The sequence below is a fragment of the Neofelis nebulosa genome, chromosome X, assembly GCF_028018385.1.
Source record: "Neofelis nebulosa isolate mNeoNeb1 chromosome X, mNeoNeb1.pri, whole genome shotgun sequence".
In the NCBI taxonomy this organism is placed as follows: Eukaryota; Metazoa; Chordata; class Mammalia; order Carnivora; family Felidae; genus Neofelis; species Neofelis nebulosa.
In genome coordinates this window covers 35,835,136-35,860,652 of record NC_080800.1, presented here as the reverse complement: position 1 = coordinate 35,860,652, position 25,517 = coordinate 35,835,136, and the positions used below count along the sequence as shown (strand labels likewise).

At 48.9% G+C, this 25,517-nt stretch overlaps 1 long non-coding RNA gene across 1 annotated transcript; it reads right to left on the bottom strand.

The window, feature by feature from the left end:
- Positions 1 to 1,253: 1,253 nt before the first annotated feature.
- LOC131502557 (uncharacterized) lies at positions 1,254 to 19,682 on the bottom strand. Its single transcript, XR_009257079.1, has 3 exons — positions 17,720 to 19,682; positions 16,563 to 16,671; positions 1,254 to 1,561 (listed from the first exon to the last, which is right to left on the bottom strand). It is a non-coding gene; the product is annotated as an uncharacterized LOC131502557 (long non-coding RNA).
- Positions 19,683 to 25,517: the final 5,835 nt, after the last annotated feature.

Here is a 25,517-nt window from a genome sequence, read left to right as displayed (position 1 = left end):
CTCCAGAACCATGAGGAACAAATGTGTCTTTGCCTCAGGTCACATCTGTGGGTTCGAGCCCCACACGGGGCTCTGTGCTGACAGCTCAGAGCCTGGAGCCTGCTTCAGATTCTGTGTCTCCCTCTCTCTCTGCCCCTCACACTCTGTCTCTGTCTCTCAAAAATAAATATAAAAAAATAAAATAGCAACAGTCTTTTTTCTTAATGCTTCAAAGTTTCTGTGTGTCATGAATTCAGACAAGGTATAGCAGGGGCACCTTGTCACCCTTCTAGAATGACTGGGATCTCTTTTGGGAAGACTCCAAAGGCTGGTGGTGAAATTGGCCGAAGGTCTGTGCACTTCCCTGAGACCCAGTTGTACTGTCAGCCTGAACACCTACGATGCGGCTTCCCCAGGGGCTCTCTCCACATGAACTAGCTTGGGCTGCCTCACAGCATGGCTGCTGAGTTCAAAGTGGGAACATCCCAAGACGGTAGAATAAAATGGTGTCACCTTTCACGATGTGGGCTTTGAAATCAAATAGTGTTACTTCTGCTATAGTTACACACCCACCGGGATTCAAGGAGAGAGCACAGGGGGTGCCTGGTGGCTCAGTTGACTCAAGCATTGGACTTCTGATTTCAGCTCAGGTCATGATCTCACTGTTTGTGGGATCGAGCCCTGCTGTCACCTTGGAGCCTGCTTGGGATTCTCTCTCCCTCTCTCTCTGCCCCTCCCCGTCTCTCTCTCGTGTGTGCTCTCTCTCTCTCTGAAAATAAATATATATAAAATTGAAAAAAAAATGGGGGAGAGAACATAGACCCCCCCCCCCACCCTTGATGGGGGAAGTCTCAAAATCACATCGTAAGAAGAGCTTAGGTTAGGATGTCTTGTGGTGGCCATATTTGGAAAACAGAATCTGCCACAGCACTGAGTAAATATTTGTTGATTAATGGCCACTTTATGCTCTCAACTTCTTTCTCCACCTCCGTGCTTCATTACTTTACCAATTACATGACTCGGGAAAACTTACTGTATCAGTAGGTTCTTCAGAGAAACCAGACTAACAGGATACAAATATATATGTATGTGTATATATATGTATATACACATACATATACATATATATGTACATATATGCATATACATATGTATGTATATATATGTATATATATACATATATATGTATGTGTATATATATACACACATATATACATATTATATATATGTGTGTGTGTGTATATATATATATACACATATGTATAATACACACGCACACATGAAGACATTTATTTTAAGGAATTGACACATACAATTCTGGAGGCTGGCAAGTCTGAAACTTGTAGGGCCAGAAACTCAGGCAAGAGTTGATGTCACAGCCCGCAGTTTGAAATTCACAGGGCAGGCCAACAAACTGGAAACTCAGACAGGAGTTCACGTTGTAGTCTTGACATTGAAATCTTTAGGACGGGCCAGCAGGGTGGACGCTCAGATAGGATTTCTATGTTACGGTCTTGAGGCAGAATCCCTCATCAGAATCCATGCTCCTGTGTAATCCCCTCCCCTTGAGTGTAGGTCGGACCTGTTGACTCACGTTTAATGAACGGAAATAGAATACAGAATTAGGCTATAGAAAGACTTGGTTTCCATCTTGCCCACCCTCTCTTGCTTTCTTGCTCAATCGCTCTGAGGGAAGCCAGCTGCCATGTCACGAGCTGCTTCTGGGGAGGCCTATGTGGTGAGGAAATGTCTCCAGCCAACGGCCGGTGAGGACCTGAGGCCACTAACAGCCACGTGAGTGAGCTTAGAATTCCCCCACCCACCCACTCCCAGTAAAACCTGTGACTCTGGTCAACGTCTTGACCACAGCCTCACTGGAGACCCTAACTAGAGGTACCCAGTTAAGCTACACCTGGATTCCTGACCTGCAGAGACTATGACATAATAAACCTGTGTTGTCTGGGGCACCTGGGTGGCTCAGTCGGTTCAGCATCCGATTTTGGCTCAGGTCACGATCTCGCGGTCCGTGAGTTCGAGCCCCACGTCGGGCTCTGTTCTGACAGCTCGGAGCCTGGAGCCTGTTTCAGGTTCTGTGTCTCCCTCTCTGCCCCTCCCCTGCTCATACTCTGTCTCTGTCTCTGTCTCTCTCTCAAAAATAAATAAACATTAAAAAAAACAGGGGCGCCTGCGTGGCTCAGTCAGTTAAGCGTCTGACTTCAGCTCAGGTCATGATCTCGCAGCTTGTGGGTTGCAGCCCCGCATCAGGCTCTGTGCTGACAGCTCAGAGCCTGGAGCCTGCTTCGGATTCTGTCTTCCTATCTCTCTGCTCCTCCCCTGTTCACTCTCTCTCTCTCTCTCTCAAAAAATTAATAAGCATTAAAAAAAAATTTTTTTTAATAATAAACATGGGTTGTTTTCAGCCTCTAATTTGTGGAGGTAATTTGTTACGCAGCAATAGATAACTAACACATTATATGGGTCATAAGTGCCCAGCACACTCCTTGGCATACAGTAGGTGCTCCATAAATGCAACTGGAATCTGATTCTTTAAAAAAAAATTTTTTTTTAAATTTTTAAGTAATCTCCACACCCAACATGGGGCTCAAACTCACAACCCTGAGATCAAGATTTGCACACTCTGCCGACTGAGCCAGCCACACGCCCCTGGAATCTGATTGCAACTGAGCTGTGGCCTCAAGTGAAAGTTCTTCCCGAGCAATTTGCACCTTCACAGGAAACCCCATTCCAAAGGCATTTTGTCATGGAATTTTCCAGCAAGCTAATGGGAGGGAGATTGCTTTTGAGACCACTTGAGGTGGTCCTCAGTTTTGATTCCAGGCAAGGTAGCTTTTCTCTCCCTCTTGTGGAAGAAACTACTAGCTGAGGGTGTCTCTGATGCAGGGGGCCCGGCACCTGCCTCAGGATAAGAATCTATATTGACAACAACAAATACCTACAGAGAAGGCTCTAGAGATACAGTGGGGAGCAAAAGCCCAGTGTCCCTGATTTCAGAGCCGTTACAGGCTCTGAAGAAGCCTGTAGAAGAGGCTAGTAAATAATGCCGCCAATGCAAATATAATTACAAGCAGACACCAGTACTCTGCAGGGAAGGAATCTGTAAACTAAGAAACTGACCTAGACTAGAGGGCTCAGGGGAATTTCTTGGAGGTAGGGGGACACATAAGCTGAGATATAAGGACAAATGGGCACGAACTAGATGAAGAGGGGAAGGGAAAAGCATTGCAGACGGAAGGAGCAGCATGTGCAAATGTCCTGCGCTGGCAGGTAATATGGCGTACTTGAGAACTGATAAAAGATTGGTGTGTGACTGGAGGACAGACAGAGAGGGGGACAGGGTGAGAGAGGGGCCGGGGTGGTCAGCAGGGGCCAGACTATGCTGGCCTTGTACTAAGTAAGCTGGGGTGAGGGTTTGGATCTCTATTCGGAAAACAATAGGAAGCCATTGGAGAGTATAAGTGGGGATGTGCAGCAGCTGGGACCAGAGAGAAAGCTGTGCAGGTGAGAGACGGGAGGCCTCAAGCTGATGTAGAAGCGGCCCCCCTCCTTCCCAGTGGAGACGAAAGCCCAAAAGCATGAGCTAATGAAGGTGATATAAACAGATCTAGGGTCAAGTTCTGGATGTGCTTCTTACCAGGTGTGTGACCCGTGGCAAGTTTCTAAACCTCTCTGTGTTTCAGCCTCCTCATATGGCAAGTCCTACCTTTCGGGGGTCTGGGGCAGATCACGTGAGAGAGGCCTGGCCAGTGCCAGGCCTAGAGCAGGACAGCGTGCTGCCCTCCCACCCCCGGGGTCCTGTGCGCCCCCGCAGACCTGCGATAAAATTCTGACCAAGATGATTTACTTTTTGCCACAACTGACACAGTGTGCCACAGAAGACAAGAAAGCAGTGGGACGGATGAAATTTGTCATTGATAAGGAAGTTCGCAAGCCGGGAAAAACGTCAGGCAGATAAGGTAGAGCATATGGGCGAACACAGAGCGAGAGAGGTGGAAGGAACGAGAGATTCCTAATATTCATGAGGCACTAAATATACAAGAGGCATGGAATATTCATGAGGCACTAAATATATTTCAGGCACCTGAGGCACTAAATATTCATAATAAACTAAATATACATGAGGCATATGAGGCACTCAATATTCAGCCACCCATTGGTAGCTCTCATTCTGGCCCCATGTGTCCCGTGCCCAAGAAATGCAAATAGCCTCCCCGGCCGCTCCTCAGGCTAATTGAAGACGCACAGCCGTGGCCAGACACGCTGTTTCTGCGCCTCTCTGATAGAGCATGCGTGCGCGGTTGGCCCCAGGCACCTTCCAGACTTCTGTGCACCTGAGGCCTCCACCGTGGTCTCGTACCCACGCAACCAGTGGGGAAGGCTGACGGGGGCGGCGGAGAGAGACAGAGCATTGCCTGCACTCAAGCAGTGCGGTCCTTCTGTCCGCTTGGACCCTGTCCTCAGTATGTGAACCTACCCCATCTCTCTCTCTCTCTCTGCTCCTCACTGTGTGTGTTTCCAGTTGCTTTGCCACACCGCCTGATTCAAGCTCTTTATCTTGGTTCGTGAGCCTTTCTTCCCTGTGATCTGGGGATAGCTTGCTTGGAAGTGTCCTCGGGGGCCACGGCTGCCTGGAGGTGAGTTCCCACCCGGCAACTGAGTAACGACGGCCGCGTGAAACTGTCCCGGCTCCGTGTCAGACGGAACGTTGTTCTGAGCAGGGCAGGCATGGAAGGTTAGAGGCTTGGGAGGGAGGTGGGGTGTGCATCGAGCCCGCTCTCCGGAAACCACGATTCTCCGCGATGGGGGAGCGCTTACCGATGCAAAACGCGCCGAGGGTTGAAGAGCGGTAGCCGGAGGGGCCTTGAAGACCACCCCCCCACCACCCCCCACCCCCCCCCCCCCCCGGCAACTGGCGTAGGGAACTACTTGTGCCCACTGTGGGCTTGTTTCCTGTCGTAGGAGATTTCTAATCGCTTCAAGGATGTTACCAAGGATTCCCAAATTGGAAAACGGACCCGAAACACCAAGAGGTTAAGAATCACTGGGGCGGGTGCCTCTATTTACTTATTCGCTTGTTTCTCTTTATTATTTGCCTCTATTTATTATTATTTGTCTGTTTATTTCCTTTTGGGATTTTTAAAAAGCTTTTTAAAGTTTATTTATGTATTTTGAGAGAGAGAGGGAGGGGCAGAGAAAGGAGAGAGAGATTCCCAAGCAGGCTCTGTGCTGTCAGCGCGGAGCCCAACGTGGGGCTCGAGCTCATGAACCGCGACATCATGACCTGAGCTGAAATCAAGAATCTGATGCTCGGGGGCGCCTGGGTGGCTCAGTCGGTTAAGCGTCTGACTTCAGCTCAGGTCATGATCTCACGGTTCATGAGCTCGAGTCCCACGTCGGGCTCTGTGCAGACAGCTCAGAGCCTGAAGCCTGCTTCGGATTCTGTGTCTCCTTCTCTCTCTGCCCCTCCTCTGCTCACTCTCTGTCTCTGTCTCTCTCTCACTCTTTCAAAAAATAAATAAACATTAAAAATAAAAAAAAAAGAAGCTGACGCTTAACCGACTGAGCCACCCAGGCGCCCCGATGGGCCGCTATTTAGAACATGGCCGTCTATCATCTATTGTGACAGAGGGAAAACAACTTCACCTCCTGGTTACAACCAATCAGTCACACGGCCCCAGTCAGCCTCAGCGGGCCAGGAAGTGCAGTTCCCCCATGTGCCTGGAAGGTGGGCAGCCGGAAACACCCAGCGGACATCTCTGATTTGACTTCCAGAGCGCCTTCGCCCGTGCGTTCAAAACCTCAAGGGCACAGAAGGGTTTGGCGATGAGGGAGTCCACGCTGGGCTGTAAGGCCCGGACCCCCGAGACCACGTTCAGAAGACCCTCCGAGGTTCTCGGACACCACAAACGTCCCTGCAGACTTCCTTCTGTGTCTTCCGCCTCCACCAAAGCATTTATCCCAGGCACAGTGGAGACGGTGGCTGATGGTTATCAAAAAAGACAGTCTCTGTCTTCTGGAGTGACACGGGCTGTGGCCAGAGGGGAAGAAAGGTTCTGGGGAGAAAGGTGACGAATGGAAGGACGGCCAGGCAGCCGCGTCACCTTGTCACTACCTTTCCAATTCAACTCAGTAATAGGTAAGCACTTTGGGCTTTTTCAACAGCATTTGTGTTGCCTCCTAATTGGTGGTTTGCAAGTCAAGAAGTTTAGGTGGAGAGAGAGCTAAAGGTAAAGGTGAGAGGAGAGAGGGGCTTCTCGTTTTCTAGAATGAGCAATTAGTAATCATTCACTGGAAAGCAGGGGTGCCTTTCAAGGTGGAAACATTCCCCTGAGCAGTCATCCGTGACTGGATGCACTCCTATTACGCTTGACGCAAACGCACACCCAGCTTTCTTTCACAAGTGGCTCCTGTGGCTTCGGGCCAATAGCCCTTTCTCTCCAACCCCCACTGAGTCCTGGACCAATGATACTTTACAAACCCCTTTCGGAGGCATTGCCCACTTGCCCAAGCCTGTTCCGGCATGTTCTGTTTCATCCTACAGCCTTGCTAAAGAACACTGTGAAGGCAGAAGTTGCCAGATCCTTGGGAGTGTCCCGGGTTTCTGCCCCCTGGGGAGAGGAAGAGTGCCAGCCTGGAGAGCCGGCTCCAGTCAGATGGAAGGGGAGAGAGTTGGTTTTCTAGGAGGTCGCCGAAATGTTAGCCCCTGAGCTTGGGAATCACTGAGACTTGGGTCCGAGTTCCAGCTCCTGTGCTGCTATCTGTGCGACCTTGGGCTCGTTATATGTCACCTCCCCTGCGCCCCCGTCCCCCGAGCCTGTTTTCTCACACTGTGAGTAAGAGAAACTTTTCCGTATAGCGTTCTTTCAAGAATAAATGAAGCCATGTGGGCTAAGTGCTTAGCACTTTGCCCAGCACGTAGGAAGTGCCCATTAAATGGCATGATTATAAACAAATATTGGAGTAATTAGATGAAAGTTAAACCCTAAGGAGGTCTTCAGCACAAGCTTAAATTTGAAGCTAGACCCCTCAGCACCTGCCACCAGGAGAACTGATTCCCCTGGGCACCTAGAACGTAGCTGGCTTTGACAGACATTATCTAGCTCCTCACGAGAGCCTGGAATGACTGTGCAGGTAGTCTATCACAACATCTTTTTTTTTTTGTAATGTTTTTATTTATTATTTTTGAAAGAGAGAGAGAGGGAGTGCAAGCGGAGGAAGGGCAGGGAGAGAGCGAGACACAGCATCCGAAGCAGGCTCCACGCTCTGAGCTGTCCGCACAGAGTCTGACGCGGGGCTCGAACTGATGAACCGTGAGATCATGACCTGAGCCGAAGTCGGACGCTAAACCGACTGAGCCACCGGGCGCCCCAATCTGTCACAACATTTTCAACAACCCTGTGGATTGTGGAAGGAACTTCAAAACAGCCAGCGGGTGTCTCCTGGTCTGTTTCTAGACCTAGGAGGGTTTTCTGACCTCAGCTTGTTTTAGACCCGTGTCCTAGGAGGATCCTGGCAGTCCCCAGTCAGCCCTTGGGCCTAGGTACCCAATCACCTGGAGATTTTCTCTTGTGGCATCTGCTATTTGTGCTGGTTAAGGTGACATTCAGTTGCAAGTAACAATGACCCAAAGTCATGGTGGCCTGAACAAGATAGTTCATCTGTTTCATACACAGAGGTCCAGGAGAATGAAGTCAGGGCTGGTGTGGTGGCCCTGTTCCACTTTGTCCTCAGCTCTCCAGGTTCCTGTTATCTTGTCATTCAGCTGTGTGTAGTCTCCATTTCCAAGGTCACTTCTTGGTCCAAGATGGCTGCTCCGGCAGTACCAGCTTTCATGTCCACATTCCGGCCAGCGGAATGTAGAAAATGGGGCAAAGGACATGTGTTGGCTGTATTTGAAGGAAGGCTCCTAGAAATTCGTCACATGGCTTTTCCCATTACATCTCCGTGGAGTCATGAGGCCACACCTGGCTGCCAGGAGGCATGGAGAAGTGGCTGGTCTGCAAGGGAAGGAAAATCGAAGGAGATCCGCAGAGTAGAAGTGAGAGGTGTGTGCCTCTGTTTGGAAAGTCTCATTTGGGGTTTCAGTTTTCTAGACTTAGTTTGTAACTTGCAACCAAAGAACAACTGAGACGATCATTGTCAACATTGTTTCCCTCAGCCTGCACTAATGGAATTGCCTACAACAATGCCTAAGAATCAAGTGGAGGTGGTTGTTTAAAATATTGATTTTTTTCTGGGGCGCCTGGGTGGCTCAGTCGGTTAAGCGTCCGACTTCGGCTCAGGTCATGATCTCTCGGTTTGTGGGTTCGAGCCCCGCATCGGGCTCTGTGCTGACAGCTCGGAGCCTGGAGCCTGCTTTGGATTCTGTGTCTCCCTCTGTCTCTGCTCCTCCCCCACTCAAGCTCTGTCTCTCCCTCTCAAAGATAAATAAACATTAAAAAATTTTTTTAATAAAATAAATATTGATTTTTTTTTTCCTGATCTTATCCCTCAGAAATTCCAATTCCTTGAATCTGGAGTAGGGTCAGGGCTGCGTTTTTAGCAAACCTCTCTCCCACCCTCACCCACCCTATTGTGGGAAATCCAAGGACTACAGTGCGAGAAAATACTGGTTTACAACCAATTCAGAAGGGTGTCAGTTACCATTGTTATATAACAACCAGCCCCAAATTTGGTGGCTTAATACGGTAACCATTTTATTTTGCTCACAGATTTTGTGGGTCAGGAATTTGAAAGGTTATAATAAGGACAGCTTGTCTCTGCTCCATAATGTCTGGGCCCTCAACTGGGAAGACTCGAAGGCTGGGGGCTGGAACCATCTGGAAGCTCCCTCAGTCACCCGTTTAGGGGTTGATGTTGGCTGTTGGCTGGGACCTCAGTAGGGTCTACTGAGTGGAACACGAACACGTGGGCTTGCCCATGTGTCTTGGGCTCGCTCATGGCGTTATTACTGGGTTCCAAGAGGGAGAGGCCCAAGAGAGAACCCTGAGGGCATTTGCTGGCCTTTAACGACCAAGCCTCAGAAGTCAGACAGTGTTACTTCTGCTGTAGTCACAGGTCAGCAGATTCAAGTTGTGGGGGGGAACATATATCCCACTCCACCTTACATTATAGAAGGGCTTCTGGGCCGAATGGGGGTTGTTGTGGTAGCCATCTTTGGAAAATATCATCTTCCACATGATTGAAACCCGTGCATCTACAGAGGGACCTTCAGAAATGGCAGGCAGGCACGCTTCTGGTCCCCACTCGGCCAGACCCAAATCTTTCTCTCCTCCCAACTGTTTTATGTGAGGTCCTTTATTATCAGCCAAGATTCTGCCTTTCCCCCACGTCCTGACCTGGAAGAAGCCTGAGGCTAGGGGAATGAGGCCAACCTTTTCACATATGGCTCCACTTGGCGCTCAGGCCTCCAAGAGGCACCTGTGCTGTCCTGGTCCTGTGGTACCCTTGGCCTTGCAGAATCCTGTGTGGGAGTCTCGGGAGCAAGCTGATCCAGGCGTGGAAAAAGCCTCTCACCGGGATTCCATATGGGGTGTTTCAAGGAACTCCACTCAGGATGTAAAAAAGTCATCTGTCAAGTGGCTCTCTTTGGCCAGCTGAGAACAATTGCCAAGTTTCCTCCCTCTAAATTGCACAGAAGGTGCAGAAGAATTCTTTTTTTCTTTTTTTTTCATTTTAATAGTAACTTGAACGGTGCCCTGGGATGTGATTTTTCACGAGGGGAACACTCCCGTTGAAACAACAGTGCCGATTCCTGGGGACTCTGTGCACTCTGGCTGAGAACGTCCTCGGACGTGTGGCATTTTGACAGCAGGGCTGTCTTGGCTGGTTTCCTACCCAGGCCCATGCTGGCAGGCTTGGCAAAGCCCTGCCGAGCTGAAGGATGGTCCCCCTGTACTAGCCAAACTCCCCCTGACCTACTGGATGCCATTCCTTTGGTTAATATCAAGGAGTAACCTCATCTGATGCTCTCATCTTCCAGATGAGGGAGCAGAGGCCAGAAAGCCAAAGTGAGCCATCTAAAGCTACGTGGCTGGCCAAACCTTGAATCCCAAACAATATTTTCTTTCCTTCCTTCCTTCCTTCCTTCCTTCCTTCCTTCCTTCTCTGTCTCTTTTTCTTTCATTCTCTCTCTCTCTCTCTCTCTCTCTCTTTCTTTCTTTCTTTCATCTCTATACCCAATATGGGACTCAAACTCACAACCCCGAGCTCAAGAGTCACACACTCTCCTGACTGAGCCAGCCAGGCACCTGCCCCCCAAAACAATTTCTGACTCCTCCTAGGGCTCTTTGATGAAAGGGGGCCTTGAAAGGGGGGGCACTTCTCCCATCTTGCTAATGAGTGAAATGTCTCTCTCACCCTCTCTAAACCGTTCCTTCCTTTGCTGTGTATACCACCGTCTGGATTTGCTGTTCCCATCAACAGATGGAACAGACGTTTATTTGAGCTGATGTATGCATTAAGCTTCCTCTGGAATGAATTTGCTGCTGGTGGCTGTCCTGGTTCAAGCTGTCATTCAAATAACGCGTGACTCTTAGATCTGGGCTTTTCCCCTAATTAACTCATCAATGGTGCTGTTAGGAACCCTTGGGTTTCTTTTTTAATGCTGCCATCCAAAAGTCTCCAGTGTGTTACAGAGGGCAGGACTAGCTCATTGACACCATCCAGAGCAGTTTTAACCAAACCTGCACATTTGGGGGCACTTCTCCCAGGGAGAGGTAGCATCTATGCCTTTGCCCCTTGAATCTGAGATGGCCTTGTAACTCACTTCTAACCAACAGAATGCAGTGGAAGTGACAGTGAATGACTTCCCAGGCTAGGCGAGCCAAGGCCATGAAGCTTCCACCTAAGTCTCCCTCTTGAGACCTTCGCTGTCTGGATGTCACCTCCAGGGACATTTTACCCTCAGAACCCAGCCACAACGCTGGGAGAACCCAAGCCACATGGGAGGCGTCCCATACATAGATAGCATGCCCAGCACCAATGACCTCAGGTAGAAAACAAAAGTGGGGCTTACACCAAGTCCCTAGGTGAACTCCCCTGAGGTCCTCCTGTGACAAAACGGAACGAGAACACCGGAGCTGGGCTGTGGCTTCGCACCTTCTCTTCCCTCCACCTGGAATGCCCCTCCCTACTCCTCTGCCTGGCCAACTGCTAGCTACCCATTGCCCAAGACTGATTCAGTTACCAGCTTCTCTTCGGGGGTGGGTGGGATGCTTTCCTGACGTCCTCCCGCTGCACACACTCGTGTGTGCTCACACTGATACACCCAGAGGCTGGGGGGAGACAAGTCCCTTTTGTGGACCCCATACTGGGCTATGCCCGCCCCTATTGTAGCACTCACCGTAATGTATTGCAATTGTCTGCCCAATTAGGCTGGGGGTTTCTGGAGGTTGGGATTACCCATTCCCTCTCTTTTGGGGCTCAGCTTAACCTCCCTGCACTATGGCAGATTGAACCCTGCGTCTGCTTCTCCTGTTTTGGCTTGCACCGCTCTTGTGGTTAACGAGGGAAGACCAGACCCCAGGAGGGTGTGCACTCCACGCCAAGAGGCTACCCCCACCTTCCATCCTGGCCCAGAAAGGTGCGGCAGCAGGAGATGGGCAGGGTAAAAGGAGGCCCTGTGGGGCCTGATCTGTCTAGAAAGTGTCACTGGCCTTTCCCACACTGAGTCGTGTCACAGAAATTGTTGCCGACAGGGGTCAGGTGGTCTAACACTGAATTTGGAGGGCGGGGATCAGTGTGAATGGTGCCTTGCACTGAGGAGGGGCCCAGAAGGCCCCCGGGCTAATGAGGGCGGCCAGGCATTGTGATTGGCCTGAAGATCACTTGGGGGCATGGGGGGGGGGGCGCTGGGAGAGGTCTTAGCCCGAGGGGGAAGAATGCCCACGTCAGGGAAGGCAGGCTGAGGGGCCCTTCGGTAACTCTGCAAAGGCTGTCAATCAGGGGAAGCTGGCGGTGAGAGAGCGGGCCACCAGATACAAAAGGGGACGTGTTTGATGAGCTCTGGGGGCTGGGCTGGACTAGAGGGAGGCTGAGCCAGAGTCGCTGGGAGCCTGTGATTCACAGGAGGCACCAGGGTTTTAACTGGGGACGTTTTAGGTCCAGGCATGGGTTTATTGTAGGGTGTCTCTCCTGGTGAAATTGTCAAAAGGAAGCTGACTTGTCAATGATGTCCGTGCCAGACCCTTGGGCCTGCCTTGGTTATTCGAGGAGGCACTTAGTCACAAAGGCAGCCCTCAGATGATGACATTGTGTGTGCTGGAGAGACTTTGCCGTGGGAGGGGGCGGGGGGAGGGCGGTTGGCCGTGCCGGTTTTATTGTGCAAAGGATTCAGGACAGGCTAGGTGCTGAATAAATATTTGATCACTTACGCATATGGCGCCAGTGCTCCAAATTGTGTTTTTAAAATAAAACCCCAACATTCTATTTCCTAACTTTGAAGATTAATTTAAATTACTTGAACGTAGTCAATCTAGAAAATATTTGGAATATATGGATTAAAGTACCGAATGGTGGGGGAGACTCCTCTTCCCACTGAAAGTCGGTCATTGCCAGCCTTATGGTATATTTAGCTTCCCTGTTTTTTAGTCTACATGTTTTAAAATATAATTGTGATCAACTGTACACACAATTTGGTAATTTGCTCTTTTCTTGCTCAACGTGGTGATACAAGCATTTTTCATGTTATTGCAAACTCCTGGTAAACATCATTTTTAATGGCTACGTAATATGGATTGTATTTTCAATTTTCATTAAATTTCTGTTTTATCTTCAGTCTGATTGCTTCGAGGGGCCTAATTCCTGCCAGTCCTAATCTGCTTATCTGTTTATCAGGAGTCACGTTTCCACCATGGCTATCCCCTTTTCTGAGAGGGAGGCGGGGTTCGAGAAAAAGGGTTCCAAATGAGACAAACGCGGCATTTTCATGGGGTCACTGGCAAGCCAGAGACACTGTCAGGGCCAGACCACCATGGGCCCTGAGTGTCCCGCGGTCAGTTTCAACTTCAAACATTTTGTCTTGTTGTGTCCATAAGCACACTGGTTCTAACAGAGACCACGTGGCCCACATTGGATGAAAAAATATGGTCCCCACACGTACGGGCACATTGTGATAGTAAAGCAAAGGTTGGGTAAAGTGTGACGGAAAGGAATTATGGCGTCCAGGTGTCGGGGTGGGGGGTGGTGGAGGCAGGGAAGTTGTGTACAAAATAACCTCCAACTTCTATAGGTGATGAATACGTCTGTCCAACACCAGTGAATGTATCCAATCTCCCTTCTGAAAAGAGGAAAGAAATCACGACTCCTTCAAACAGATAAATGGTACTGGGTGTTTAATTCATTAAGGGACATCCCTCCCCCAAACGTGTGTGTGTGTGTGTGTGTGTGTATACAGTTCTTTTTTTTTTAATGTTTATTTATTTTTGAGAAGGGGGGAGGGAGGGGCAGAGAAAGAGGGAGACACAGAATCCGAAGCAGGCTCCAGGCTCTGAGCTGTCAGCACAGAGCCCGACACGGGGCTCGAACCCACCGACCGTGGGATCATGACCCGAGACGAAGTCGAATGCTCAGCAGAGCCACCCAGGTGCCCCATCACATGCACAGAGTCTTGTAACCACTACCACAATCAGGACACAGAACATCTCCGTCACCCCAAACACCTGCTTTGGGCTCCTCACTTGTAGTCAAGCTCTACCTGCCCCCCTCGCCCCCAATGTCTGGCAACCACCGCTCCATTCCCCATCACTGTAGTGTCATCTTTTCTAGAACCTCATACAAATGGAATCATGCAGCATGTAAGTTGTTCAAGACTGGCTTCTTCCATTCAACATCATGCTTTTGAGAGTCATCCAAATTGAGTATGTTAATGGTTTATTTCTTTTTATGGCTGACTGGTTTTCCCTGGATGGGTACACCACCCTTTGTCTAACTTCATTCACTCATTGATGGATGTGTCCAAGTTTGGGGTGATTGTAATTTTTTTAAATGTTTTATTTATTTTTGAGGGAGAGAGACAGAGCAGGATCGGGGGAAGGACAGAGAGAGAGAAGGAGACACAGAATCCGAAGCGGGCTCCAGGCTCTGAGCCGTCAGCACAGAGCCTGACGCGGGGCTCGAACTCACGGACCGCGAGATCATGACCTGAGCCGAAGTCGGACGCTTAACCAATTGAGCCACCCGGGCGCCCAGTTCGGGGTAATTGTAAATAATACTGTTACAAACTTTCTTAGACAGGTTTTTGCATGAACCTACGTTTTCATTTAATAACAGGCATGGGATTGCTGGGTCACATGGAAATTGTACATTCATCTTTGTAAGAAACTGCTGAACCGTTTCTCAGAGGAGCTGTAGTATTTCACATTCCCACTAGCAACATGTCAGGGTTCCACGTGCCCCGCGTCCTCGCCAGCACTTGATACGGTGAGTGTTTTTTTTTCTTTTAGCCATTCTGATAGGTGTGCAGTGTGTATCTCATCGTTTCCCTCATGGCTAATGATGTTGAACATCGCTTTTGGTTTATGTGCCATCTATTATCCTCTCTGGTGGAGTGCCCACGCCTTTTGACCGTCTTTCATTGGGCTGTTAGTTTTCTTACTGTTGGGTTTTGAGAACTCTTAAGTCTTTGGTTGGATACACGATTTGCAAACATTTTCTCCAGTCTGTAGGTTGGTTCTTCATCCTCCTAATTGTGCTTTCACAGAACAAAAGTTTTCCATGTGGGTCAAGTTCAATTCAACGATTTTTCTTTCATAGGTTATACTTTTGGTCTCATGTCTAAGAACGCTGCTGAATCCGAGGGCATAAAGAATTTCTATGTTTTACACTGTGCACTTAGACCTGTGATCCATTCTGAGTTAGTTTTTGTATAAGGGGTGAGGTTATGTTGAGATTTATGGGGGTTTTTTTGGCTTCAGACGTCCAATTACTCCAACACCATTTGAATTGCCCTGTACCTTCATCAAAAAAAACACACACACACACACACACAAAAAAAAACCGATTGGCCACACTTTGATGGGTCTATGTGTGGACTCTCTATTCTATTCCATCGATTTATAGGCCTATCCCTCCACCAATATCACACTGTCATACTGTAGTAAGTCTTAAAATCAAGTAGTGTAATTCTTCCAATTTTCTTCTTTTTCAAAACTGTTCTGGCTATCCTAGTTCCTTTGCTTTTCCACATACAGTTTTGAATCGGCTTGTCTATACCTACAAGAAATCCTGCTGCGGTGTCAATTAGAATTGTGTTAACCATATCGATCGATTTGGGAGGAGACTGGCATCCTGGCCATGTGCAGTCTTCTAATCCATGAACGTGGTATGCCTCTTCCCCACCTTGCTTAGTTTGTTTGATTGATTTAAGAATTTTCCCTCCCCTCTGGGTGAAAGCACATCTCAACATGTTGGCCTTCAAGATGAAAAGAGCACTATCTGGCATGGATTCTTTCCTTTTACCCAGACACATCCTACTTCCTTCAAACCCGGTAGACACGACTTGACATTCACTGGCAATTTTACACCTTGGGGGAAGGGGAAGAAGAGAGTCTTACGAGACCCATTTGTGCATCTGTTAGAGAATCGTGTTTTGGTGTATACACGGGTGTCCTCACGTACACGCATGTGCACATCTGTGGGCATCCAAGATGCCCACGTGTATGTATACACACATACGTATGTGGGTTTCTGCCCTACGCACACATATGCATACATAGGTGTCTCTCTACATGCACACACGGCCCCGCACAGGCAGCCTCCGCCCTCCTCCCCACTTTGAGCGGTCACGTGATGCCAGGCTGAGAAGAAGGAAGGCTGCTTGCCTCACATTCCGAGAGCTGGTGGAAACGTGACCTTGAAAGAAACAACACAAATGCACATATAGAGAGCTCCTTAGCAACTGCTTGCTGGAAAAAAGAAAGGCATCGGGGAAAAGAGCCAGGAAACAAGAAAGAAGGGGAAAAAACGGTGAGAGAAAATAAGCATGACCCTGTAAGAGAGGCAGCTGGATCCCATAGGGTTCTTGAGAGGCTTTCTCAGACTCCTGAAAGGGAAGGGGAGAGAAATGGGTGACACTTTTAGTCCTCAGGCTGGGACAGTGAGCCACGGTAACGTAAACTGAGTCAGGAAGGGAAGGAAATGCCACAGCTCGTGTGGCCACTATATTAACACAGTGCTGGCATTACCTCTAACAATCTCGGCAATCCTGGGAGTTGGTGTCGTTAGCCCCATTTTACAGAAATAGGCCAGGAGAGGTTAAGGAACCTGCCCAAAGTCTCAGGAAAGGGCAGAGTTCGGCTACAAACCTGAACTGCCACCCTCCAGGTTCCTCCCTCTGTGGCTGGATACGTTTATCATGAAGTACTCGGGCTGCGAAACGGCCGAGGTGGTTACTTCGGGCTGTTTCGTGAGCCATCCGGAAAGCCCTGCGGAATCACAGGACCCCCCCGGGCAACAGACACGCTCGAGGCTATACCTCCCTCTCAACAGCTGACAAAACCCAAGTGCAGAGGGATGGCCACACGGCCTGCCAACAGCCAGGTGGACCTAGAAGCCAGTTTGCTCACCCTCCAGCTTCCACGACATCACCAGCGGTCTCAGGTCACTGAGGTTTGAGAGCCCAGCATGCGGCCAGGCAGCCCTGGAGAATTCTCAGTAATCCTTCCACGATGGGGCCTGGATGGTTTGGATGGGAAGCACGAGTTAGTGGCATGGCCCAGGACCTACGCCTTCTCGGCGCATTCTCCCACGCTGAATCAGCTGAGGAAGTCTTTGAATATGCAGAAGCTAAGGAGTCAGAGGGCAGGAGAACTAGTTGTTGAGGCAGGAGGCCGTTGGAGTCATACTGCCTGGGTGCAAGCCCCAACTTCCTAATTAAGACCTTGTGCAATGAATTCGCTTCTCCGTGCCTCAGTTTCCTTATCCGTGAAATGGGGATATGTATTAGAGTTCTCCAGAGAAACAGGATATATCTTATATGATACAGATATCCTATTGGTGTGTGTGTAATACATACTGGTGAGTGTATAATTCCTATTAGTACATATATTGATACATGTATGTGGATGTGGATATATATATATATATATGTATATATATATATATAACTGACACACATTAGAGCAATTACCTAGAGCAGCCCATCAAAACATCTACGAGTATGCTGATGAAGAAGTGTGTATACATAGAAGCATCTGGGTGGCTCAGTCGGTTAAGCGTCCGACTTCCAGTCAGGTCACGATCTCACGGTTTGTGGGTTCGAGCTCTGCATCAGTCTCTGCACTGACAGCTCAGAGCCTGGAGCCTGCTTCGGATTCTGTGTCTCCCTCTCTCTCTGCCCCTCCCCCCCTTTCTTTCTCTTTCAACAATAAATGAATATTAAAAAAAATTTTTTAAAGAAGTGTATATATGTATATGCGTGTGTGTGTATATATATATATATATATATATATATATGGAGAGAGAGAGAGAGAGAGAGAAATATTATAAGGAATTGGGAGGTGCCTGGGTGGCTCAGTCAGTTAAGCATCAGACTCTTGATTTCAGCTCAGGTCATAATCTCATGATTCATGACGTAGAGTCCCAAGTCGGGCTCTGCACTGTGTCAGTGCAGAGCCTGCTGGGAATTCTCTCTCCCCCTCTCTCTGCCCCTACCCCACTCGTGCTCTCTCTCTCCCTCAAAATAAATAAATAAACTTAAAAAAAAAAAAAGGAATTGGCTCACATGATTATGGAGGCTGAGAAGTTCCAAGATCTGCAGTCAGCAAGCTGGGAAGCCAGGAGAGCCCGTGGTGCAGTCCTAGTCTAAGTCTGAAGGCCCGAGAGCGAGGAGAGCTGATGCTGTAAGTTTCACTCTGAGGACAGGAAACCAATGTCCCAGTTCAACAAGCAGGCAGGCCAAAGTTTCTTCGAACTCAGACTTTTGGTTTTATTCATATCTTCAACTGATTGGATGAGGCCCACCCACACCGGGGAGGGCAGTTTGCTTACTCAGTCTACCAATTCAATTGTTAGTCTCATCCAGAAACATCCTCCCAGACACACACAGAATAATGTCTGGGCACCCCACGGCCCAGTCAGGTTGCCACATTCAATTAACCATCACAGAATGCTAATAGCCAAAGGATCGTCTTGGGAAATAAATGAGGCATGTAAGGCATCTGGAATAATTGCTGGCATATGATAGGTATTTCACAAGCGTGAGGGAAAATGACGTTGATCAGCACTGATGACGGCGGTGACGAGGGTGGTACTCGATGTCAGGCCAGGCCTCTCAGCCTTCCAATAAGTGACTTAGGGAGTGGCCGGGAATGGTCAGTGTTCTATGGGTGACATCCAGAGTTCATTACAGAAGCTGGAGGCTCTCTTTCTTGGAAAGACAGATGGATGGAAACAACTCCTAGCTTCCGAACAACACAGAGCCGTCGTGGTCCACCGTTGACTCCTTCAGGAAGATTGTGTCGGGGCTTCCTTACCCCTGAGGACACAGCACAGCTTCCTTCACCCTCCCGGCTCAGTAGCTATGCGATCTACCCACTGCCCAGGATGGACAGAGCCACCCATCAAAGCAATTACCCAGAGCAGCCCGTCAAAACACCTACGAGAATGCAGATGCCGAGACCCGTCTCGGGCCCATCCCAAGTGCACGCACACGTTCCCATCATGGCCGCTCACCCCTGCGCCCCAGACATCAGGCCCACTTGCCGCCGCAGGCCCCAGACACGGGAGCTCAGACATCAGAGGCAAAGCAGCCCTGCCCCTCTTGCCTCCTTCCGAGCCACCGCCTTCTGGGCTGTTTTCCCGAAGCTCTTCTCCCACAACAGCCGAGTGGGCTAACCTCTACCCTCCTGCCCCCCCACCCTCATTCCACCCGTGAGGAGATCCCCGCAAGTAGCTATTTTCGCCTGAGAGGAGAATTTCTCCAATAGAAGCTGTCAGCAGCCGGGGTGGCTGTGAGAGGCCCCGCCAATGTTTTCATGTCTTGCACACAACCCCATCTGGCGCTGGCTCACTATAAATCACCTCAGCGGAGAGAGAGGCCGGGAATATGCTGAATCATCTAATTGGCCACGAAAGACAGTGATAGAATGATTACCTTCCCCCCTCAGCCGCACAGAAGCCGGCCGCCCGCCGAGGACGCCCAATTGTCTTTCGTTTTCATGTTAATCAGGATCTTCCGGCCTTGGCCAAGGACGGGGCTGACACACGCGGGCCTGTCTGTAACCCAGCCATCCAGCCCTCCTCAGGACAAGGCCTTCTGTTCTGGCCGCTCGGCCCCTGCACCCTGGGGGGGGGACTCGGGCGACCCCCTCCGGAAAATTCAGCCTTGCCACCACAGGGGGCTTTGAGAGTCTCCCGTGAAGGCCACGTTTTCAATAGACCTACAATTCAGTGCAATTACAGGATCCCTGCCCTGTTCCGGATTTGTCCCGATTCTGTTCCGCACGCAACAGCCCTCGTCCTACCCCAAAGTCACATTTCTGAGGTTTAGACAGGAGTTGGAGAGCTATTTAGAGGCTTGTGCTCTGTACACAGCGGCTTTTCTCCTGGGTCCTTGGTTTTTGTTTTCCTTGGCACGGTGTGTTCACCGAGACCAGGCTAGCAAAACTAGCCGGGAAAGCAGGCCAAGAATCCTATGGAGGAAGGTTGCCTTCCTGCGCCCCGAACGCTTGCCCCTCACCCCGTAACATGAAGAAGCCGCCGGGAGTCCCTCCTTTCTCTACCCCAGCTGCTGCGACAAAAACAAAAACAAAAACAAAAAAACAAAACAAAAGAAAACAAACCCCAAAAAGCAAACCTACTATAACCTCCGGCAGAGCCTGTTTACCTGGAGGAGACTTCAAGTCGTTCAGGGACAAGGCTGGGGTTTGTGGGGAGAAGGGAAGGTCTTCGCAGGGTTGCTGGAGAAGCCTTCGGCTCAGGAAAAGTCTGTGTTGATTAGTGCCCTCATGGTTTTTAGCGCCCGCCCCTCGCCCCCAGCAGGAGAGCTCTGCTGTGGAAGAATAATGCCCCAGAGCTGAGAAACTTGCCTCTTTGCCGCCCTCCATTTTGTAAAAAAACAGAAAACAACCTGGAAGATGTGTCTGGCCCGATAATGATAACGATGGAATTAATGCTGAGCTGAGGGGACCCGCTTTCTGCTTTGCCTCAGGCCGTCAGCTTTTCCTGTAGTCATTAATCCTTGGGAAGTGCTTAAGTGGAGGCCATGAATTAGCTCCCCTGGCCTCACTGAAGCCACCAAACTAGGATCGTGGCCCTGTGTTTTGCCCCTGGAGTTGGTGGTTGTCTGGACCCTGGGCCCAGTGACTGCCGAAGGCCTGTGTCTGCTCTAAGTTCTGTGACCCCTGTGGGCCTGGGTCTGCCACAGGCCTGCGTTCACCAGGGGCCTGGGTCTCCTTGAGTCTTTGGTATAGGCCCTGCAATCACCATGAGCTTCTGGAGGGGAAAGGAATCACTAGAAGGGGGGGGGGGGGGGCATTGCTTTTTTAAAGGCAGAAGTGGGTTTAAAAGGGATTTTTAAAAGCTTTGGGAAGACCATGAAAAATTGTCCCATAATAAAATGCTTCAGCAAGAAGAGAGAAGGACAGGGGCGCCTGGGTGGCTCTCAGTAGGTTGAGCCTCTGACTTCGGCTCAGGTCATGATCTTGCTGTTCATGAGTTCGAGCCCCTCATCGGGCTCGCTGCTGTCAGCCTGTCAGCGCAGAGCCCGCTTCAAATCCTCTGTCCCCCTCTCTCTGCCCCTCCCCCGCTGGCACGCTCCCAAAAATAAATAAATATTAAAAAAAAAAAAAAAGGAAGAAGGGGCGCCTGGGTGGCTCCATCGGTTGAGCGTGTGACTTCAGCTCAGGTCATGATCTCGCAGTCCGTGAGTTCGAGCCCTGCATCGGACTGTGTGCTGACGGCTCAGAGCCTGGAGCCTGCTTTGGATTCTGTGTCTCCCCCTCTGCTCCTCCCCCGCTCATGCTCTGTCTCTCTCTCTCTGTCAAAAATAAAATAAACGTTAAAAAAAATTTTTTTTTAATTAAAAAAAAAAAGAAGAAGAAGAAGGGAGAAGGATACATTTTGTCTTTTGAAAAATCAGTTCTTTGAGGACCTCCGAATGCGACTATATTTGGAGCTAGGGGCCTTTAAAGGGCTGATGAAGTTCAGATGAGGCCCTTAGCGTTGGCCCCAATCCAATATGACTAGTGTCCTTAGAAGAGGAGGAAATTTGGACACAGACGGGTACAGAGGGAGGACCCCTTGAGGACACAGTGGGAAGGCAGCCATCTGCAAGCCAAGGAGAAAGGCTTCAGAAGAAATCAACTCTGCCAACACCTTGATCTTGGACTTCTATCTTCTGGAGCTTTGAGAGGGTACATTACAAGGATTGACTTTCAAGATGGCTCTGTCACATGACTGGCAAGGTGGCACTGGGTGTTGGCTAGCAGCTCAGCTGGGGCCGTGGTCTGGGAGCCTTGGTTCCTCTCCGTAAGGTGCTTGAATATCTTCACAGCGCGATAGCTGCGTTCCCAGAGCGAATGTCCCAAGAAAGAAGGCAAGAGTCCCTTACATATTTACGGCCTAGCCTCAGAAGTCCTAGAGCATCACTTCTGCCACACTCTGTTGGTCAAGGCAGTAACAAAAGCCCACCCTGGTTCAAGGTTGAGGGTCACAGACTTCACCTTTCGACACAAGAGTGGCAAGGATCTAGAAAAACACATAGGACAGGAGGTATTGTTGTGGCTATCTTTGGAAAATACCTCCTGCTGCAATGGAGTTTGGTATTAGTCAGAGAAGGGCTGAGTCTGGAACTGATGAAACTAAGCTCAAACTATACCTCTATAAAGAGAAGTAAGTTCTCATAATTCCTGATGCTCCTGGGACCCCTATCCTTGACTCTGTTTCTCTGGTGTAGGTGATTCTTTTTCACTGAATATACTCCTCCAAATGCATCAGTATTACTGTGGTTTGACCATGCAAAAGGTGGACTCCCCATTCCATCAGTTAGGATGCCCGACTGCAAACAAAAGTCCCAGTCGATGGCAGGGGGAGGGGGAGTGTTGGTCTTAAAGGCATAAAAGCCTTTTAAACTAACTGGAGGAGTGAATTCCTAATGGCAGAAGGTCGGGCATCAGGCCCGGGGAGCACATGAGCATATGAGAACTTCAGAGCCACACCCCGAACTCACAAGGCCCACCCTGCTTATCCTGAATATGTGGATTCCCCAGTGTTCTCAGCTCTTCAGATCTATTCTACTAGGATCTTGCTGCTCAGAAATCACAGAAGTTATGGAGCCTGTGCAAAGAATTCTCTCTCCCCCATAGAAGAGTCTGGGATCTCAGTAGGGGATTTCCAGAGGCTGAAGGGGTAGCCGTTCTTCCTCCAAGAACCATTTCTTAGAATAACCACCTCCCTGCCCACACCCCATTGTGTAGCAACCCTGCATTTTGGGTGGGTTTGAACTCATCCCTACCTCAAGGGGTTAAGCCAATCACAGCAATTCCATCTCTCCTGTCATTAGCCGGTGATGATAATATCAAAGAGACACTCCAGACTCTTGAGGGAAGGAAATGCTTTTTTGTCTTTCCCTGCATGTGACTGAGGAAGCATGCAGCCCTAGTTTCTGTCAGCAACCATCTAAGGGAGGTCAACCTGAGCATAGAACCAATTCTTCGAGAAGGGCAAAACTGAGAGAGGTACAGAGAAATGAGCCAGAACCTCAAGAGAATCATGCCTGAAACCCAGAAGACTTTTTAAAAAAATTTTGTCATTAAAAATTTTTTTTTCATGTTTATTCATTGTTGAGAGACGGAGAGACAGAGCATGAGTGGGTAGGGGCAGAGAGAGAGGGAGACACAGAATCCGAAACAGGTTCCAGGCTCCGAGGTGTCAGCACAGAGCCCGACACGGGGCTCAAACCCACGAGCTGTGAGATCATGACCCGAGCCGAAGTCGGACGCCCAACCGACTGAGCCACCCAGGCGCCCCAGTAGACTTGTAAATTATGTGAACCAATCAACCTCTATTACGGTTCAAGCCAGTTTGAATGAGTTTTTATATAATTTCCAAGTCCTTTAACTGAGGCAAATTCAGGAAAACTGCACGATGTAAGATCAACACACGAAAATCAGTTGTATTTCTGTATACAAATTATGAACAATCCAAAAAAGAAATTAAGAAAACAATGACATTTATGATAGTATAAAAAAGAATAAAATACTTAAAAATAGGTTTAACCAGGGGCACCTGCATGGGTCAATCGGTTAAGTGTCCAACATCAGCTCAGGTCATGATCTTGCAGTTTGTGAGTTCAAGCCCCGCGTCGGGCTCTGTGCTGACAGCTCAGAGCCTGGAGCCTGCTTTGGATTCTCTGTCTCCCTCTCTATCTCTGCCCCTCCCCGCTCACACTCTCTTTCTCTCTCAAAAATAAATAAACATTAAAAAAAAATAGATTTAACCAAAGAGGCACAAGATTTGTATACTACAAACCAAATGGAAAGGCATCCCATATTCATGGCTTGGAGGACTTAATATTGTTAAAATCGGGCTGCCTGGGTGGCTCAGTCGGTTAAGCATCCGACTCTTGATTTTGGCTCAGGTCATGATCTCACAGTTTGCCAGATCAAGCTCTGCATCAGGCTCTGTGCTGTCAGTGCAGGGCCTGTTTGGGATCCTCTCTCCCTCTCTTTTTGCCCCCTCTCACCCCTCCACTTTCTCAAAACAAATAAATAAATTTTAAATATAACTATATATATATGGCAATGCTCTCCAAAGCAGTCTACAGACTCAATACAATCTTTATCAACATCCGATGTCCTTTTTCCAAACTGAAAAAGCAGATGCTGAAATTTGTGTGGAATTGCAAGGGACCCCAAATAGCCCAAATGATCTTGAAAAAGAAGAACAGGGATGCCTGGGTGGCTCAGTCGGTTAAGCATCCAGCTCTTGGTTTCAGCTCAGGTCATGATCTCATGGTTTGTGAATCAGCCCTGCATCAGGCTCTGTGCTGACAGTGCAGAGCCTGCTTGGGATTCTCTCTCTCTCTCCCTCTCTCTCTGCCCTGTCCCCACATTCTCTTGCTCTCTCTCTTTGTCTTTCTCAAAAATAAAAAAGACAGAAAGAAAGAAAAAGAAAGAAAGAAAGAAAGAAAGAGAGAGAAAGAAAGGAAGGAAGGAAGAAAGAGGAGAACAAAGTTGGGGGACCCACACTTTGCAACTTCAAAACTTACTATAAAGCTATAGTAATCAAAACAATATAATATAGGCATAAGGATAGACATATGGATCAATAGAATAGAATCGGGAGTCCGGAAACAAACCCACGCATCTATGGTCAATTGATTTTTGACAAAGGTGCCAAGGCCACTTGATAGGAAATGAATAGTCTCTTCAACAAATGGTGCTGGGACAGCTGGATAGGCACACACACACACAAAATGAAGTTGAGGGGCGCCTGGGTGGCTCAGTCAGTTAAGTGTCTGACTCTTGATTCTGGCTCAGGTCACGATCTCACGGGGCCCTGTCGGGCTCTGTGCTGATCGTGGAGCCTGCTTGGGATTCTTTCTCTCTCCCTCTCTCTCTGCCCCTGCCCTGCTCAATTTCTCTCTCTCTCTCTCTCTCTCTTGAAATAAATAAATAAACGTTAAAAAAAAAATGAAGTTGAATCCCTCCTTCAGACCATACACAAAAATTAATTAAAAACGGATCAAAGACTTAAATCCTGAGTCATCTACGCCAACATTTCAAGGCACAGTCTACTTGCCTTTACTCACTCCTTATCCTGACCATTTGCCCTTTAGATTTCCCTGAAAAGAGGGGGTTTGAAAAGCCAGTACTCCACAAGGCTGGCACACCAACTCCTTTCATATCTTACAGCACTGGAATAACATTTTATTTATTGCCATTGTTTAAAAAAAAATTTTTTTTTTAAATCACAGTCTTTGAAAAGGGATTTTATTAAGAATCTCATTATGATGTCCCTTGCCCTCATCCCACATCAGATTATTAACACAGCCTTTGTGGACTGAGGCTGTGGGCAACGGGCCATCTTCTCAGCAGGGCTGTGCTAATCTTCACCGCTAATCCACATACCTGCTAAACCTCAGCAAGCCCAAAGAAAAGATTTCTGCAGCGAGGCACTTAAAGAGAGGTTCGAGCTTCCAGGAACTCCTTCCCATGGCTCAACTCTCAGCAGGGCCCTTATCAGAATGTGCTGGGTGAGATCATCACCATTTAAAACTAAACTGCCCACGTCAAACTAAGTGAACAACAACACCACGAGTGTGGCCTGGCCCTCTGCTCGTGCTCCTCATTTGCTTGAAATATGTGGGCGTTTGCTCGTCCCATGAATCAGGGGCCCCCATGTCTGATCCAGGCGGCGGGCAAAACGTGGGCAAAGACAACTGGCTCTGCACGTGCAAAAGAAGGCAGCCGGACTCCTACCTCCCAGCAGGTACAGAAGTTAACTCGAAGTGAAAAAAGTTCCACAAGGCCAAAGAAACCTTCTGTAGGAGAGTCAGGACCCTCAACGGGCATCAAGTG